The 18,715-nt window shown below is 33.8% G+C and overlaps 1 long non-coding RNA gene across 3 annotated transcripts in view; it reads right to left on the bottom strand.

The window, feature by feature from the left end:
- Positions 1 to 7,351: 7,351 nt before the first annotated feature.
- LOC146997215 (uncharacterized) overlaps positions 7,352 to 18,715 on the bottom strand; it is a 28,148-nt gene continuing 16,784 nt past the window's right edge. The window contains exons 2-3 of one of the 3 annotated variants that reach the window (XR_015041211.1): positions 13,232 to 13,320; positions 7,352 to 7,442 (exon numbers count right to left, since the gene is read on the bottom strand). This is a non-coding gene — a long non-coding RNA (uncharacterized LOC146997215). The other 2 variants (XR_015041213.1, XR_015041212.1) reach the window with 2 other exon arrangements.

The raw sequence follows: 18,715 nt of genomic DNA, 5'->3' as shown, positions 1-18,715 counted from the left end.
GTGGTTCTAAAAGTCACCTATGACGGCATTGCAGAACACCCCAGGGCACGGATAATAAAGCGGATGAGTTGACAAGACCAGTGAATGCCTTGAGAAGAAATGTTGGTGAAAAGAAACCGACCCTAAAGTGCTGGAACTGAGGTGTTGAGGCCACCTACGAAGGAACTGCAAAAAACCCCAGAGCACGGAAAATAAGGCATATGATTTAAACAGACAATTAAATGCCATGGGATGCAAAAGGAGTGACAAGAAACCAAACTGCTGGAACTGCGGAGCAGAAGGCCACGTGCGAAGGAACTGCAGAACACCCCAGAGCACGGAAATTAAGACTATTTCCCAGCAACGATGCAGAAAAAAATTAATAGCCATATCGAGGAACTTATGTTGCCAGATAATGAAAAACCCTGTTTTAAAGCGCTTGAGATTTCTACAGTGTGTGGCAACAGTAACGGACTGTCCATCAATGGGAATATTAATGGAGTTCCCTGCAATATGGCGATAGATACAGGAGCCAACGTTACCGTCATCCAAAAAGATTTGGCTCAACAACTGGGAAGCAAACTTATCTGGACACCGCCCTGCGTTACCCTCCAGACCGTGTCCGGTGACAAGATCGACATCGACGGAAAAGTAAGGCCCAGTTTGAAGAGATGCACCGTTCCGCACGCAAGCGAGTGAACTTGGCGACGGAGAAAGTGAAGACCAGATGCAACACGAGAGCTACTGGACATACATTCAACAAAGGAGACAAGGTTTGGTTGTGGAATCCGACTTGTCCGAAAGGACTCTGTCCGAAATTACAGTCACCTTGGGATGGTCCTTACGCAGTCCTAAACAAAACGAATGACGTCGTGGTTCGGATCCGTAAGTCATCGAGCTCTAAACCTAAAGTCGTTCATTACGACAGGTTAGCTCATTACTATGGCCATAGTATGTAATGTAAATAATTGTAAATAGTGCAAGACCATGGTCCTTTTTGTTTCTAAATGTGTATTTAGTATTTGATTTGTATTTGACAGCATTTGATTTGTTTTATTTATTGCATTTATTGTTCATGTTGTTTATTATTGTAATGTAATGCTTATTATTGCATTTATGCCACAGTTGTAAGGTTGGCTTCCTGTCCAGGGTTTGTACTGCCAGGGGCGTGCAGTCCTTGGGAAGGGGGCAGTGTTACGGATTTGGTATTTAAATAGCTTATGTTAGTTGAATGGTAAATTAAATGGTTTTATTTCCCGCGCAGTGCAGCGCGTGACGACTATTAAAAGAAAGCTAAGCCGGAAAATTGAAAATACAAGAGCGTGTGCATGTAACATTTAATAAATATCTCTTTTTGATTTCGAGAAAGTACTAGAAAATTCTCACGCACGATTTTAAAATCTTATAAAAGGAGGAAAACCTCTCAGTTCGTAGTAGTTACTTAGTTTGTTGTTGTTTAGAAAACTGCTCTTGTTGACTGTAGCGAATTCGCGGATTAGCTTTCTTTAGCTGTTTTGAATTAAGTTCTTTTGAACGTTTGAGTAGTTAGAAGATAACTACTGTGAGATATTGTAAAACTGAAAGAATATCTGAGAGAATTTAAGCATTTCGTGATAATAATAAATTTTTTGTTAATTTTTTATTGGACTTGTGCATTCATTTTGTAACGAACCTGTACGCACGCAACAATATCATTGATATTTGAAGTAGTGAGTTGATGTTGGTCAAGAATGCCTTTAATAAGATGAAGAAGTACAACATCTCAGTGAGTTTCAATGAGGTTGTGTAATAGAGCTACAAGAAGGTAGATTTTCTTTCTTTGATATTATAGAAATCTTGGGAGGAATGTATTCACTGTGCATGATTGTTTGTCAAGGGAAGGTACTAGGCTCAAGAAGGCCGGGTTCCAGTCAGCTGGCACGGCCCTACTGAGATTGAAGACTGCCGTGTTTGACATATGGCTGTAGCACATCATACTACGAGCAGCCGAAATTCGAGCTGCTGGATACAACGAACTGTTACTAATTGGTTACTTGAAAGACAGCTTCGAGCTAGATGCCCTGTAGTGTGCATGTCATTGACTCCAAACCACTGCTGTTTGCGACATCAGTGGTGTCAAGCTTGTGTTCTTTAGAGGATTAAGTGGAGATCTGTTGTGTTTTCTGATGCCAGTGATGGCTGTGCATTGATTAAAAGGAGTTCAGTTTAGCGCCTGGAACCAACCTGTCTGCGACCTAGACACACTGGACCTACACTTGGAGTTGTGGCCTGGAGAGCAATTTTATATGACAACAGCAGCACTCTCATAGTTATCCCATGTATTCTGACTGCAAATTTTTACGTCAACCTGTTCTGCTGCCTTTCATGAACAACATACAAAGAGGTGTTTTGCAGCAGGATAATGCTCGCCCTCGTACCACTGTTGTAACCCTGCATGGTCAGTAGTGTCAACATGTTGCCTTGACCTGATAGACCACTAGATCTTTCTCCAGTGGAGCGTGTATGGGATATTATTGGACGACAACTCCAGTGTGATCCACAACCAACATTAGCCGTCCATGTAGTGACTGACCAAGTGCAGCAGGCATGGATCTCCATCCCAGAAACTGACATCCAGCCCCTGTACAACACAATGCATGAACATTTGTATGCTTGCATTAAAAATTCTGGTGGCTACACCAGTTTAAATGTACCAACATTTCACATTTGAAATTACTCTTCTCATGCTTGTGCATTAACCTGTTATCTTTAAAATTTAATCAATTAAATAATGTTACCTAGATAAATGTATTGCCGAAATTTCAGTACTCCACAGTAATTTTTTCTTGGTGTTGGGATTTTTTTTTCTGTCAGTGTGAGTGTATATGTATAAATAGATAGATATTTAAAAAAATATAATTTAAGATGTAAGAAAATTTGCATGTATTAGAAAGATAAAAAATATAAATACACAGGCATGGATCTCCATCCCAGAAACTGACATCCAGCCCCTGTACAACACAATGCATGAACATTTGTATGCTTGCATTAAAAATTCTGGTGGCTACACCAGTTTAAATGTACCAACATTTCACATTTGAAATTACTCTTCTCATGCTTGTGCATTAACCTGTTATCTTTAAAATTTAATCAATTAAATAATGTTACCTAGATAAATGTATTGCCGAAATTTCAGTACTCCACAGTAATTTTTTCTTGGTTTTGGGATTTTTTTTTCTGTCAGTGTGAGTGTATATGTATAAATAGATAGATATTTAAAAAAATATAATTTAAGATGTAAGAAAATTTGCATGTATTAGAAAGATAAAAAATATAAATACACACACACACACATATACAGTCAAAAGTCTTTAATCCGGATGTCCATAATCCGAAATGATCTATAATCTGGACCTCAAAGCTACAAACTTTCTGCGCATGCACATATGCATTTACGCATGCGCATAATACATTTACGCATGCGCGTTTAATGTATAACGGACGGTATAAGCTAAGCTAAAATTATCTAATTCAGTTAATGTTGCAGATTGCATTGTTCCTTAATCTTCGAATTGGATCCAGCTTATTATTTTTTGCAGCCTGTTAGAGCAATTTTATAAAAGTAAGCTTGAACTTTCGATTATGTCAAAAAGAATTTCCAATTCTGGAGCTGCCGAAGGATCTACAAAGCGAAGGCGTGTTTTGATGTCCATCAAACAAAAAGTGGAATTGCTGCAAAAAATGGATAAAGGCATATCCTTTGTTTCTCTAACCATTCCGAAATCTGTTTATCAATTTCACGTGGCTCTGAGGGGGGGGGACGACGCGGTGCGCAATGAACTGGAAGTTGATCTGTCAGCACTATCCTTATCTTCAGGGCAGATGTTTTTATTTTATTCAGCTTATAATTCCTTACTAAATGTAGTATTTCATCTCGATGTACTCCGTCTTTGATATGATTTAAATGAAATTCCTCGTCATTATAAATATCACGAATACACATTTAATAGTTTTCTGGTTGCAATTTTCTAATGTCGACTATGTGTAATGTATGCTTTATGCATGTGCGCATTGAAAGAAATGTTTAATAAAGTAAACAAATACATATTAAACTTTTTTTTTGTAAATTTTGATACCCTTTAGATCATAATTGCTCTTTATTTCATAAATTGCGGTTTCATATTTTTAATTTTATAATTTCTGCATGCCATCTTACCAGATTTAAACTGATGATCTATAATCCGGAATCGCCGAAGTCCCAACGAATCTGGATTAAAGACATTTCACTGTATATGGCATACCTACTCCTTAGGCAGATAACCCTCGAGTGCTTTGCCATGGTCAAACTAACCTGTGATTTTGAAAATTTAATCAATTAAATATGTTACTTAAGTAAATGTATTGCCGAAATTTCAGTGCTTTACAGTAATTTTTTTCTTGGTGTTGGGATTTTTTTTCTGTCAGTGTATGTATGTGTATATAAATAGATAGATTGATAAAAAAATATAATTTAAGATGTAAGACTATTTAAGATATGTTAGAAATATAAAAAGCATATTTTGATACACACACACACATACATATATAATTTAAAATATAAGAAAGATAAAAAATGTAAATTTGTATTGATTTTTCAATTTTCGTTTACACTTTGTTTTTATATACTTTTTCGAATTTATACACTTTGTTCTTTGTTTGTTTGTTTGTTTTATACACTTTGTTCGAATTAGAATAAAGTGCCTTTTCCACCCCAAACTGTAGGAGCTGCATTGATGGAGGCACATATTATTAAGTTAAAATTTTTAATTTTTATTTTTCTAATTTAATATTAATTTCATGTATTTGCACATTTGTCAGCTTAGAAACAGGCTTTTTCTTGTACTTCTCTTGCTACACTAATCCCCTGATGAAGGAGTACCAGTAGATGTAAAGTCCATTTGCCTTTTATTATTTTTTGCATTTTTGTATTGCAGCAATTTTTGTTGTGAAATTGTTTGGTACTTACGAATTAATTCAACCACAATCGTGCAATTTGGCAATTTTTGCAATTAAAAAAAAATTGCAAACTATTGACATTTATTGCTAGTGGGCAGACATTATCATCATATCAAAAGAAAACATACTTTAGCAATTTAAAACATAAATTTTGATTTTAAATAGCAATTATATCAGTGGTTCCCAAATTGTGTACTACCGCGCCTTGGAGAGCTGCTGGCTCTTCACAGAGATGCAGCAAAATATTGTAAAAACCTTCCTAATTGATTGAAGCGAGACATTTAGCTTAACTAAATTTGATAACGTGAAATTGATAAACAGATTTCGGAATTCTTAGAAAATGAAAGGATGTGCCTTTATACATTTTTTTGCAGCAATTCCACTTTATGTTTGATGGGCATCGAAACATACTTTCGCTTTGTAGATCCTACGGCAGCTCCACCATCAGAAATTCTATTTGACTTAATCGAAAGTTCAAGCTTACCTTTATAAAATTGCTCTAACAGTCTGCAAAAAATAATAAGCCGGATCCAATTAGAAGATTAAGGAACAACACAATCTGCAACATTAACTGAAATAGATAATTTTAGCTTAGCTTATACCGTCCGTTATACATTAAACGCGCATGCGTAAACGTATTATGCGCACACGCATATGCGTTTGCGTAAAAGTATTACGCGCATGCGTGAATGCATTATACGTTGAAGCATGCGCAGAAAGTTTGTAGCTTTGAGGTCCGGATTAAAGATCATTTCGGATTATGGGTGTCTGGATTAACGACTTTTGACTGTATTTTATAAAATCTTCTCCACTGAAAGCATGTTTTTTTAAAAAAAGTAAGTGAGGATATGGAAGCCAAACACTCATCTTTGTTGTACTATAGCAATGCAAAATAGCTCTATCGTGGTAATGTTTTATCACATACCTTTCAACGCAGGTAGAAATATTTATTCTCCTTAAAGGAAATGGTACAAAGATGCAGACGGTTTTATTGATCCCAATTTTTTAATAAAATTGACATACTTATGCCTAATTTTTGAAAAGGTGAATTCTCCTACTCTCTGTCATCAGGGAAAAAACATGCACCTTTTGAAGTCAACAGAAAAAGCATCAGCTTTTATAAAAAAACTCTTAACTGTGAAGAAGAAAATTGGATCAAAATGCAGGCAAAGGTTGTTTTATAAGATTGCAGCAATTTTTTATGTCAAATGAACTTGATCATTCTGAAGAACTGTGTTTGAAGGATGTTTATCACAGCTAATTGTCTAGTTTGAGAAATGCTTCCTCAATGAAAATTTTGAGAGGTTTGCGTGGATTCAAATCTATTTAACACTGTTGTTTCATCTGAGTTTACTTCTGCAGAAGAAAGAATCTTACCGAGTTGTTTTGCGACAATAGTTTGAAAGCAGAATTTGGCAGCAAGGAATTGGTAGAAGTTTTGATTTCGATAAAAAATGAACATCCCTTTCTAAGTGATGAGACTCAGTGGATTTTAATTCCATTTTTGATGTCGTATTATGCAAAGCTGGATTTTTGGCAGCTGCTATAATAAAAGTAAATATAGAGCAAAAATCAATATGGAAAAGGAAATGAGAGTGGCCATATCCAGTTTAATTGCATGATTTGAGAAAGTGTGCTGTGATTAGTAGTCTCATCCATCACATTAATTATTAATTTATTGTTAATAAAGTAACAAAAAATGTTTAATAATTAAGATACATGAGTTTTATTTATTCTTATCTCTTACTTATGATTAGCCTTACATTTACTTAGGGTAGGGAGGGCACCGTGAAAAAATTTTAATTGAGAAAAGATCTAGTGACTCGTAAAAGTTTGGCAACCACTGGGTTATATGCTACATAAAAAATTAATACTCAACATTTTTTTGCAAATCCTTATGTAATTTATGCTGGTCTTCTGTTCATGTACACATTAATCTGTTTTCACTTTTAAAAAAAATCAGACAATATCACACCCTTTTCATTGCTCACCGACTATTTACCAAACACATCATGTCATTATTCCCTTTAGTGATTTTGCATAAAATGCTATAATCTTGTTGAAATGTTACTTTAGTCTTTTCTGTTGGTGGCAAATATTTTAAAATCAAATTTTAGGCAAAAGTATCACAGTTCATCTATAAAAAATGTTTGAACTTTGATTACAACAAAAGGAACTCGTACAAAAATGGTGATGTTTGGCTGAAGAATTGTTATATGCATGGTTGTCTGAAGAGTGATTATGTGCATGGTTGCCAGAGTGTAACACATTTTAGGGGGGTACTTAATGATAAAGTGATTATGAGATTATGTTGAGTACCATTTGTTTTCTTTGGTATTGTTTACTAGCTATGTGTAATCATAATAATTTCTTAGAAAATAAAAGGTAAAAAGGCTTACCTTTTAGTCGATCTTCTTTCTAATCCAAAGGCATATCCGGGAGTGTTTATTTCATTCATCGATGCACTACTCACAGAAAGAGAGAGGCTTCTAAGATAATTAGATATTTAATTTACAATCACATCACTAAACTAAAATATATAGTATATAACACAGAAGAGTAGGATTACATGTTTCACTCAAACGTCCATCACGAGTTCTCAAAGTTCAGTTAAAAAAGTTTTAGTTTAATGTTTTAGTTTTTGCTGCACACATGCGCAAATCACGTGGTTGTCGGTGAGAGTTTCAACATACTCCCAGCTTTAAATTTGCTGAAAAATCAAATTTAAAACTGTAACATTTGAACAGGCTTTACCATTCGACCAGTTCTTGTAATCATCGATGGAATCTTTTCGCTATTAAGATCTTGAGGCAAGTCATTACGAATATCAGGATCGCAGTAAGTCTCTGGTTCACCAGAAGAGCTGCTTGCCACATTTCTAAATCTAGACTGTTCATGTGATGATGTTATCTCCAAAGGATACAAACACTTGGTTGGTCGCAAAACTTCTCCAAGCTTAGTCTTGACCTTAACTAAACGCACATGTCCATCCCGAGATTTGAAAATCCTCGGTTACTTTCGCCAATATCCAGTCTGTTCGCTTCTTATTATCATCGGACACTAAAACAAGATCTCCTATTTTCAGAGGTTGTGAAGCTTTTACATGTTCATAATTTTGCTGTAACTGTCCGAGATATTCGATTCGAAATCTTTTACTTAGATCTTGTAAAAGTTTTTGTTGATAAATAAGCCTTTTGTTTAAAGATTTCGCATTTATATTATCCAGATCAGGAACTCCAATGTGTTGAATCTCATGGAGAAACATGGAAGGTGTGATCGGAGATAAATCTTCAACATCTTCCGAGACATATGTCAATGGACGATTATTCGTTATTGTTTCACAGTCACACAAAATTGTTATAATTTCTTCATGATTCAGAGATGATCGTCCTAAAACTTTGCGAAGGATTCTTTTCAGGACTCCTATTAATCGCTCACACCATCCTCCCTACCAGGGAGCTGATGGCGGAAGAAATTTCCATGTAATTCTGTGGATACTAGCTTATTCTAAGATTTTATCCCAATTTAAGCTTTTGAATAATCTATCACTTCCTTTGAAATTCGTTCCATTGTCGGAATAGATGGTGTGGGGTCTTCCACGTCTAGCAATGAAACGTCTCGGTGCTTGCAGAAAACTTTCAGTTGATAGCGAGAAAATCAATTCCAAATGTACTGCGCGAAAAACAGCACAGGTAAAAATCACTATCCATGATTTTTGATTTCCCTTCGATATCAACGATCCAGTCAAGTCAACACCTACAATCTCAAAGACTGCTGCTTCTCTTACTCAGTCTTCAGGGAGAGCAGCAATGGGTGTTTTCAAAGAATTAGTATCGAACCTCTGACATACAACACAGCTTCTTATGACTTTCTTGACAGTCTTTCGTGTTTTCAAAATCCAATATTGTTCTCATAAAGCAGATATTAAAAATTGTACTCCTGCATGATTGTTCATTTCATGTTTAGCTCTAATTAATTTTACTACAATAGGATGATCTGAAGGAAGAATAATAGAAACTCGAAAATTTTCTGCATCATCTCTTCTCAGAATTCTAGTTTTAACCCTAAGGATTCTGTTAGAATCAATCATTGGTTGAAGTATACGTAATCTTTTGTCATCTAATCCAGAAAATGATTTGCTGTGCACTAATCTCAAAAGAGTTAGTTCGGCTCCTTTAATTTCTTCCGCTGTAATTGTTCCATAAGTTCTATCATTAGGACTTAGTCTGACATTTTTAACAAAATGGAAGATCCAAGATATTATCTTTAGAATGGTATTGTACGAAGAAATCTTATCAAAATTAACTTCAGTCATAGCATTCGAATTAACTGCAGAAATTATTGTCTTCTTTCTTTCAGCATTTATAATGTCAAAATTCAGTACAATTTCAGAGGTAGGCTATTTTTCTGAATCATTTCTCAACCAATCGGGACCCTCCCACCATTTCTATTTGACTAAGGTTTCCGGACTGCATCCTCGGGAAGGGAGGTCAGCTGGATTTAGTGTTCCAGGAATATAATTCCAGTCGTTTGGATTACTTAGAGTACGGATTTCTTTCACTCTATTGTGAACGAAAACGGCCCGGTTTTCATTCTTTTTTATCCAAAATAATGCATCCATAGAATCACTCCAATAATAAATAGGCAAGCTTTCTAGTCTCAAATCTTCCTTAACACGATGTGCTAGTCTAGCACCAATCGTACAAGCTAAGAGCTCTAGTCGTGGTATGGAAATCGGCTTGATAGGTGCCACTCTGGATCAAGCTGAGATGAGCTGACATGTAACGGAATTTTCATTACAGCTTCGCATAAATATGCATGTGGCATATTTACTCGAGTCACGAAACACGTTAATAAGAGATAATAATAATAAGATAAATCGGAATAAGATAAATATCATTAATAAGATAAATCGGAAATTCTTTCGGAGTCAGCAAAAATTCTTCTGGGTATAGCTATTTTTTCCAAATTGTGCAATTTATTTTTCCAACTTTCAAATTTGTCAGAAATGCTTTTAGGTAAATTGTTATCCCATGAAATCTACTGTTTCCAGCATTCTTGAAGCATTAGCTTAGGAATCAGAGTAGCAGGAGCTGTAAAACCAATCGAATCAAAAATCCTGTGTACTATTGACAATATATTCCTTTTGTTGACAGGCTGTTTCACAGAACTATCTTTAAAGTCACAGGACAAAGTGTCATTTGATAAATTCCATTTCAACCCCAGAACTGATACGGTTTTATCGGAGTCTTTATTGCAAGGATTTCCTTTTAAAGTTTCATTGCTAGGTTCATTGTAACACCATCCCCTTAAATCAAATTTAGCAGTCGACATAATTTCCTTCGACACATTAATGAAAGTGTTTAGTCCTTCAATAGTATCAATGCTGGCCACACAATTGTCGACGTACATTGATTCACTTAATTTCTTAGCTACCTCTTGTTGATGTTCAGGAACATTCTCGAGATGATAATTCAGTGTGGCGGCGAGAAAAAAAGGACTGCCATTAACGCCAAACACAACGCGCTTATGTCGATATATTTTAAATTTTTCGGAATCTCCTTCTTCCCACCAGAGAAATCTAAGAAAGTCTCTATCTCGAAGACAGACACCTATTTGCAAAAAGGCCTTACATATATCTGAGATAACCCCGTATTTACCTAGGCGAAATCTGTTTAAAATACTCGGTATTAATTCCAAATAATTTGGGCCCTTTTCTAAACAGTCATTTAAGGACACACCATTCCTTTCCTTCGCTGAGGCATCGAACACAGGTCTAATCTTTGTGGTTGAACTTTGCTTAATTACAGCCCTATGTGGTAGTTAATGACAATTTTTGGTTTTCTTATCTTCAACAGATTCTATAATACCTTTTTCAGCCCATTTGCTAAAAATATTTTCATACTCTTTCAGACAGTTTTTTGACTGAAGATTTTTGATGCAGGATTTTAACCTTTTCTCTGCTAATAATCTGTTGTCAGGTAAAACCTCATGCCCTTCTAACCAAGGAAGAGAGACCTGATATCTACCCTCACTATCTCTCTTTAATGACTGACAAAATTATGTTTTAGCGATTTCATTAATTTCCTTTCTTGTGTGGGTTGTAGCAGAGTCAAGTCACCGTAAATCCGAAATTTTAGCATCATTAACGAGTTTTAGCATCATTTTAGCATCATTAGCATCATTACGAGTCAAGACACCGTAAATCCGAAATTTTAGCATCATTAACATGAAGTGACAATACAGTTTTCGTACTGTCAGAGAACTCACGCTTTTCATTTTTCCCCATCATTGTCCATCCTAATCTAGTGTGTACGCATGATAACCCACATTTTAGTTGTCTAACTTTCCCTGTTAGAAGCTTTCCTGCCACATCTGCACCTAAAAGAACATGAATTTTTAAAGGTGATTTTTCATACATCAAATCAAAGATTTATTCTGCATGTCAGTTAAATTCCATGTTTTCGCAGTTCAATAAGATATGTATCTCTACGAATTTGAGGAATGTCAGTACATATTTTATCCTGATCCAAAACCTGAAAATTACAGTGATAATCACCTTTAAGACTACTCAATCTAATTAAATATTTACTATGAGTTTCTTTCTTTTCAATTCCTCCGAACAAACCATGGATTAATTCTTCTTTACCACTTGTTTTATAATTCATTATACTAACTGCATACTTCGAAATGTAGGATCGCTGGGAACCACTATCTATTAAAATTCTCACATATTTTTCGATCCCATCCCCACGAAGTTTTAATATTAAAGTTTGCAAATTTACTAACTGCATGCAAGATTTATTTGTCAGAACACAGTCTTTTTTATTATTTTCATCCCCAATAATGTCTGTAGAATTATTTCCGTGAGAGTTGCACATTATTGACAAATGAGCTTTACCGCATATGGAACATTTAACTTTGGTTTTGCATAAGCGGGAAATATGGTTCCGTTTCAAACATTTAAAACAGAATCCGTGATTCAGCAATTTTTGCTTTTTTTCATCTAAGGTTAAACGACTCGCATTCCGACATTCATAACTTTCATGATCTGAATCGCAAAATATGCAGTTTGAATGTTTATAATTTTGATTCTCATTTGTAGACAGCAACTGCGAGGCAGACGATACATCTGGTACCCGTTTATCATGCCAAGTTGACAGCTTGCTTTCGCGTTTTGTTTGTCGGGGGAGGGGGTTGTATGAGGAGAAATTGACGGTGCTTCTTTCGATTGCAAAGCTTTTCCCTTGCAATTAATTGCTGAGAAAGAAATTCCACTAGGTGATTCAAATCGTAATTTTATTTTCGAAGTGTTTTATTATATTCCAAAACCAAATCTGCAGGCAATGTTTTAAGCAAAATAGGTGCTCCATATGTTTCTGAGGTCATATTTAATGATTCAAGACATCGAATATGTTTTTGTATGTAATTGAATAACTTTTAATTCTGTTTTTGTATGTAATTGGAAATTTTGAATGTCATTAGAATCCTTTAGAGGTCTTATTTTCAGTAATTTGTCTATATGGGCGTTTAGTAGTACATCTTTATTTCCAAATCTTTCTGTGAGGAGTTTAACTGAAGTTTCGTAATTTTCTTCGGTTAAATCGAAACCGTCAATGGTGTTATAAACATTACCTCCCAAAAGGGATTTCAAATAATTAAATTTGCTTATAGCGTCAAGCGTTTTATTTTGGTGTATGGCTAATGAAAAAGTGTTCCAAAATGTCAGCCATTCGCAGCTCTCGCCATAAAACTTCGGAATCGTAAGTTTAGGAAGCTTCACATTATGATTTTCGCTTTTAATGTTTTCTATAATACTTAACTGTTCAGTGCTTCTTAACACACTAAATTTTTGTTGTTCTATATTAATTTCTTTCAATTTTTTGTTAGCTTTGTATTTAAATGTAGTTATTCTTTCACGATATTCGTCAACACCGTTTAATTCCTGGTCTAGATCCTTTATGTCTATTAATTTTTCTATATCGGCATCTATTTGCTTTAACTCGATCGATTTTTCATTTAAGAGTTCTAAGGAAATTTCTAGTTCCTCTGCATTCACTTCTGTTTTTGATAATTCAGTTTCGATTCAGCCAATTAATTTTGTAACGGCAGCCCTTATGTGGCCGCGTTTCCTTTTCAATGTATCGATGAATTCTGTCATTGTTTAGTATTCAATAATTCAACAAGTATCAACAATTTGCTTTCATTCGCGGTACGGGATGCCAAAAAATGTGTAATCATAATAATTTCTTAGAAAATAAAAGGTAAAAAGGCTTACCTTTTAGTCGATCTTCTTTCTAATCCAAAGGCGTATCGGGAGTGTTTATTTCATTCATCGATGCACTACTCACAGAAAGAGAGAGGCTTCTAAGATAATAATAAGATATTTGATTTACAATCACATCACTAAACTAAAATATATATATAACGCAGAAGAGTAGGATTACATGTTTCACTCAAACGTCCATCACGAGTTTTCAAAGTTCAGTTAAAAAAAGTTCTGTTTTAGGTTTTGCTGCGCGCATGCGCAAATCACGTGGTTGTCGGTGAGAGTTTCAACAAGCTATTTTTACAGCAGTAGTTTGCCGTTGCAAAAGGGAAAAAAAAAAAAAAAATCAATTTTTTACCAATTCCTTATTTGAGTGGGAATATGATTTTCTTTTACTTTGTGTATATTTTGTATTTAATAAATATTGCCACTGAATTATTGCAGCTTCCAACACATAATTTGATTTTGGGTTTGAAATTAGCTTGTCCAATTTTTGTAACTACTATTTGTGAACTTATATGTATGGTTCACTCACTTGGAAAGTTAATGATTATATAATACCTCAGTACATTTTAGCTAATGTTTCCATTTTTGGACACATTTTTCAGCTGTACTATATTTAAACATTTTGTGGGTGTTTTATTAATGCTATTCTTTCTTTCTATATATACATGTAAGATATGCCAACTCTTTAAGTTTTATCGGGAGACTTTTTTTGTTGCATCTCCAAGCCTCCTGCTAGACCACAAAATCTCCCAATTTTAAACTTTTATTAAGAAAAGTTTTCCCCCCCATGAATAAATGAACTTCATTGAATTAATGAAACTTAAAAGTGTGAAAATTTGATTCTGCCACCTGTAGTGAATTTCAGCATGCTTTTTCATAATAATTTTTTTTTTATCTGATTTATCTCTGTAGACATGGTATGTATAAAACTTTTGGTATGTATGTGTTATTGCAACTGTCTTCTTAGAAGTCACCAAATTTTCCGAATGTTGCAAACTCTAGGAATCATGTGCATAGCTATTCTTCAGGCAACCCTGCTCATAACAATCTTTCAGTCAAGAAATGTCTCCATTTTTGTATGTATTCTTAATGTATTTCAAAATCCAATAGCTTTTGTGGGATTTGTCAGCAGTGGAAGAAACTGCAGTAAAATTTCTGCAAAAATACAGAATTTTGATACAAAACCTCTAAAGGGAACAGTGAGGAGACACATTTTGGTAGGTAGCCAGTATTGCTGAGGTTTGCGCAATGCCGAGCCTCTGGAATTCTGACAGACAGACAGACAAAGTAGACAGATGTCTTGTTTTGCACCCGCTAAGTCTTTCTGCACCGATGGGCGAAAAATCAAGCATAGGTGCGAGGAAAGGTATAAAGAAAGAGGGGCAATTTCGTATTTGAGGAGAGTAAAAAGGAACTTCGTACATCTTGTACGAGTTCAAAAGGCCAGGAAGAAAAGATGGGACAAAATAAAATTTTAAATAAATGGCCCAAAAATAATAGAGGGAAAAAGAAAAAAAAAAAAAAAAAGGGCCTATAGAAAGAAAACGAAAAGAAGTAGAAAATATCCTAAAATACGATTGTGTTAATGAGTGTAGTTAAAAGGAGAAGAAACTGTCTTCATTTACAATAAATAGTGTCTCACAGGTGTGTTTGTGTAGTGAGTGTGTTTGGTAATGGTGAATAGATGTGTTACTGGGGAAAAAACAAATATTGACGGTGTTAAAATGCTTCGTATCAAGGTATTTAGCATGGAATATAAAGTAATATGTATGCTTGCATCCTGAGATATCAACAAAGGTCGTCAAACAAAAGTATATATTAATTTAACCAAAGTAACTTATGCTACTTTCATTCTCAACATTTTCATACATTTTTCAAAAAGCAGCAGCAGACTAACAACATAGAACCATATACAATACAAGACCACAACCGCATACACCCAAAAAAAAATAAATAAATAAAAAAATAAAATAAAAAATATATATATATATTTATGTGTGTAAATAACTGAGTATATGTATTAAAAACACAAATTAAACAGTATTTATTAATTTAACTATTATAATTTATTACAAGATTAATTATTCTACTATCATAATTTATTACTAGTTAAATAATGTTAATATAACACAATGAGGCACACTGTTATTTATATAAGCTCATAGTTCTAAAAATTTATTTAAGGCGGTAAAGAATAAACCATCCCTTACATATGGACATTTAACAGATAGCAAAGAACAGTATGAGAAAAATCGGTGAGGTATAATATTATTTAAAGGCGAAACTATATTCAAGCGATCTAGAAAGAAAAGAGAATCCAGAAGATCCGAGAGGGAAATAGCGCGATGCCCAAATTATCCCTCTCATCCCCAAATTTTCCCTCTCTCGAGATTCCTTAAGGGCTTTGTAAGTGTTGACAGAGGTGAACTGATAATGCTGGCGTCTGTTTCGAGTTGATACACAAAGGAAGCCACAAGCAATGGCAATTTCAAGTATTTTTTAATGCTTTAAACTGATGAAAAATTAAGATTTATTGATTTAAAGGCACTTATTTATAGAAATTTGATTTAGTTTAGATGAAAGAAAAGTACTTATCTTAAAATTCCAGTCTTTTGAAGTATATCCTTACATTGTCCGCTGTTTTATTCTCGTCAACATCGGAGCCGAAATTCATTGGAATGATATAGGTTTTGTTGAGGAAAAATAAAAAATTTTTCAAAGAAATTTAATTGATAATCACCAAGAGGAAAGGAAAAATTTTCACTTTTTTACGGAGCGCAGCGATCGTGCTGCCGCTTGCCTCGGTGATCACACAGCCCTCCCGCCTCTGGAATTCTCTGATTTTTTTAAAGTGAAAACAGAGCACTGTGTACTTGGAAGAAGAATGCTAAAAAATTACGGAAAGATCTGGAGATGAATGTAATGTGTTTTTTAATGCATCACATAATCCTCATTTAATAATTAAAATTTGCATTTTAAATTGCTAAAATAGGCTTACATGCTCATTTGTTGATAATGCTTGCCAACTTAAAATAAATATTGATAGTTTGGAAATCTTTTTAAAAACAGGTGCAAAAACTACAATCTTGCACTCATCAAGTAACTTATCTTTTTACTTACAAAAAAAATCATTAAATTGCACCAGGTAAGTGTAAGTATCGAACCTTTTATGAAAATTCAGCCTATGTTTAATTAGGTAGTATTTATATTTCATTTTGTTTTACTTCAGTGAATAGTACAGTACTGTGTTTATCTACACAACTGTATGTATATTATTTAATATAATATTTGTCACATTTGAAAGTACTGCACTAAATTAAACTCTTCCTTCTCTACTCAAGATTTTTTTTAGTATAAAAGTGTAAGAAAATTACAAAATTAAATTAGAGCCAAAGGACATAAAATTTAGAATATCTAATTTAAAGTTTAGAAGATCTAATTAAATATTAAATTTTAAAAAAACATTCTCTATTCGTAAAAAGCAAATTTAAAGTTGATTAAATTTTAAATGAACTTGAATTACAAATAAATGATTAATTATTGCTATGTTATAATAATCTACAATATCATTAAATTCTGAGAGCATATGTAAATCAAGTGCAAGTATCAAAATCTATGAATATATAATAAATGTATAATATGTAATTCCAATAATTTTTTTTTAATCCTAAAAATTTATAAAAATGCATAAGTGAATAATTGTTGAGCAGGCAGGAGACAGACTTATCAAGGCGAAGTTGCCTCCAAACCTAACTCTTCAGTTATTCAATTCATGTTTCGTCATTCATGTAGGCAAGGGTAAAAGAAAAATTCAAAACCAAAAATTGTGAATTACTAAAAAGAAATTTAAACAAGTGGAATTTAGAGAAATTAGCAAGTAAAGACTAGGATAACTAAAGTCAATTAAGAGTAGAAAACCAAAGTAATTTAGAAACTCTTGCGTAAAAAAAACTTCCCTGGCACAAATTATGCAAATAAATCAAAAAGAAACTAGATGCTATTTATAAAAAAATACATAAGTAATACTAAAAATTCAAGTAAAAAGTAAATTTTAATTTAACTTACCAACTAATATTAATATGTTTTACATCAGAATCATTATAAATAGTTGAATAACCATTATAAAGGGTCTTCAAGGCCAGTTTGAAGTTCGTTTGAAAAGGTGCTACCATACAATGCAGAAAACTTCCAGAAACACCCAATTTCGGGTCTGAAAAACCTTTTGAATTTTCATGTTCAGGGTTGAAAGCTATGACATGTTATATATTTTTAACCATTATCAGCAGTGAGATACAACTAAAGATTAATCAAAATTTAATTCTTCTTCAAGATCTAGAATTCTGTTTTAAACATACTCGTATTGCTTTACTTACAGATTTTGTATGCTTTATAATTAGTTAAAGAATTAAGTGGTTAAATTAAAAATAAAATTTTACTGGAATTAAAAATAAAAACTTGGTAAAGATATCTCAGTTTGCTTAAATTTTATATTAAACTATAAATTTCAAGAAAGATGACATTGTTTCATCTTCTTGAAGGCGCAGAAAAATTCTGAAGAATTTGTTACTTCAAAAATAGGAACCTATGTGGGTTGCCTTCAAACTTTACAAAATTTGTGTTAATAAGTTATGTTAGCATAAATTATTCATTTATTATTTATTTAATTTATTATTATTACATTGTCATGCTTTTGAACTGTACCGAGTGATCACTATACAATATGTCCCAAAATTCTTTTTCTGATTACAAATATTCATAAAGCACAAAATGTAACACATTGACAAATATTTTTTATATTGAAATGCATGTAACATATTCAAGTTTTGGTGTACATGCTTACTGTTACTTTGTTTGTTGGATTGATTGCCTTGCTCATTATGACTTTGCTGTTGCCAAGCTGTGTGAGATTGAAAAAAATATTGACTATCTGAAATGTGTCCTTTTCTCAGATGAGGCCACATTTCATTTGAATGGTGGTGTCAAGTGACACAATGCTAGAATCTGGGGATGCGAGATTCTTCACACTATGTTGGAGACCATCAGAAACAGCCACAAGCTGAATGTGTGGTGCGATTTTATGCACAATTAAATCATGGAACCTGTGTCTTCAGTCAAAAGATGATCACAGTCAATACCTATCGCAATATATTGCAATTACTTATTGTGCCACAGATTTGGGATATTCTGGACTTAATTTTCCACAAGATAGTGCGTTAATTTAGTGGTGGTTAGATATCCATGCCTATTAGGATAGTTCCATAAACTGGCCTTCACGATCACCAGACAACACCACTGAATTTCTTCCTTTGCGGTTATGTCAAGGACCAGGTTTACTAGACACCAGTGAATGATATTGTACAGGTATCAAAGTTTTCTGTGTTTTCGCGTAATTCCGCTTTTTTGAACATCACCCAGGCTGTTTCTGAGATCGATGCAGAACCGTTGAAAAATCGCGACCGGCGTGGTGTTGTGTGGGGAGGTAAATAC

The sequence above is a fragment of the Stegodyphus dumicola genome, chromosome 5 (assembly GCF_044657685.1).
Source record: "Stegodyphus dumicola isolate Sdum_Otavi_A_Nest chromosome 5, ASM4465768v1".
Taxonomy (NCBI): domain Eukaryota; kingdom Metazoa; phylum Arthropoda; class Arachnida; order Araneae; family Eresidae; genus Stegodyphus; species Stegodyphus dumicola.
Note: the sequence above shows the minus strand (reverse complement) of the source record. Positions and strands in the feature narration are given on the sequence as shown.